This window comes from Cyprinodon variegatus, unplaced genomic scaffold (genome assembly GCF_000732505.1).
Source record: "Cyprinodon variegatus isolate N-32 unplaced genomic scaffold, C_variegatus-1.0 Scaffold105, whole genome shotgun sequence".
NCBI lineage: Eukaryota > Metazoa > Chordata > Actinopteri > Cyprinodontiformes > Cyprinodontidae > Cyprinodon > Cyprinodon variegatus.
This window is the reverse complement of record NW_015150558.1, coordinates 119181-121169: the sequence shown is the minus strand read 5'-3', so window position 1 is coordinate 121169 and position 1989 is coordinate 119181.

Genomic DNA, 1989 nt, shown 5'->3' with positions numbered 1-1989 from the left:
GCTGATTATTTACTAAAACACACATTATCCATGCCTTAGTAATTACAATTATCTGCTTATTGTGCCTTTTTTTATGATGATAAATAATAACAGTGAATTAAGTCAAAGCAGAGGGAGGATCCTCTCTGAACAGGTCCACAATGTTCCTTTAAAGAACCCGATTTAGAAATGTTCTTTAAGGGTAAACCTCCAATTATTCTTTTTTAGTAACACGACCTAGGCTGTTCTTTGACTCCCAATGATTGTTGTTTCCATAGTTACTTTGGTACAGATACGGCCCGGGGCGAAAGAAGAAGCCAGCTCAGGTATTTATTGGCTGCCAGCCACATTACTCATAAACCTGAACAAGTGTGGTTTGGAAACCTTCTGAAACTGGAGGAGAATCTGAAGATCCTGAAGAAGAAACGGGAATCCTCGCTTCACATTATGAAACCATGGTGACATTTTATGAACACTTTCGTCCCAGACGGTGATAGATGGAGGACACTGGTTGGAGCTGGTTTAAGTTTTTAATCTAGTTTCATGCTTTGATTATTCCATTTATGCTGTCAGTGTGAAGTGCTGCATTAATACAGATTTGTTACAGGTGTATATACAGACAAAAAAAAAAAAAAAATGCCATAATACATAATATTTGCAGTGAGGACATTTTTACAAACTGAGAACATTTTGGCTGCTGTAGGTAACAGATATGCTCGGCTGGTTGGTGTTACAACCCAATCCGTACCATCAGCTCATTTGCGCAACCAGATATACATCTGGATTGCCATAAATAATGCAATTATAGTACTAAAATTACTTATTTCTATCCTTAACCCAATAAAGAATGCTAATACACATCTATAAAAAAAACTTTTTATGATGTTTATGAGACAATTTTGATGCTTTTTACATTTTCTCCGTTAAACCGCTTCTCTGATGTCATCACAGGTAATGCTCAGGCCAGTCCGGCAAAATATGATTAAACCATGTTTGTCTGCATTTTCGTTGTTTCTTTCTTTAGATTATGTGCTGTATATCATTATCGCTAACACGAAAGGAAAACATAAAACTCAAAATGACTAGATTTGTGTTTAAATCCAGAGCTAAAAATGTTAGCTGCCGGATGTAGCACAGGATCCCATTACCGGCACAGTCGAGTGATAAAACAGAAAGTAATTTAATGCATTTATTTCCTCAGGAAAAACATTATTAACCTTTAATACATTATATTTTAGTATGCTTACTATTTTGGGGAGGGAAAACATAATGTAGTTTTTTTTTTTTTACAAAATAAAATCAAGGGTGAACCGGATGTATATCTGGATGCGTAAATGAGCGTATGGTACGGATCATACTTCAGGGACGGATCAGGTAGTGACAGTCAGATCTGCTCAGGTCCCTGCTCTTTCTTATGACATGATCATACGGCGACGCCAATCAGAAGAACTTTATTGCACTGGTTTCTTAAGATTCAGATCTCATCTGGAGTCTCCACATATGTGCTATTATTTTAGGTTTCATTGGCGATCTAAAGTAGAAAATTATCATCCCAAGTCTTGAAGGAAAGCACTGCCTTCAAGGACAGACGGAGCTCTGACATTTAACTGGGTGACACAAAAAGTCTCAGGGATTCTTCTTCTTCTTTTTATCTAAGTAGATCTATGATTGGAAGGCAGGGGATGACAAATGGAACATCTTAAAAATGACTTCCATAGAGATTTTAGACAAAAAAAAACAGTTATTCTCTTCTAGAAAATGACCAGTTGTTGACACAGAGTTAAAAGTAGTGTAGCTGAATATGGCTACCAGACCGAGACACAACGCTACCCTGCTCTCCCTCTTTATACCACGGTTTAACAGTAACTTTGTTCACCATAAACAGATTTTTTTCAGTTTTCGGTTCAGTAAGGTAAAATTTCATCACTCATCAGACACGTTAACATTACAGATGCTCCCTGTCACTACCACTGATCTCTATTTATTCTTTGGATATCCAATTGGCAGAAA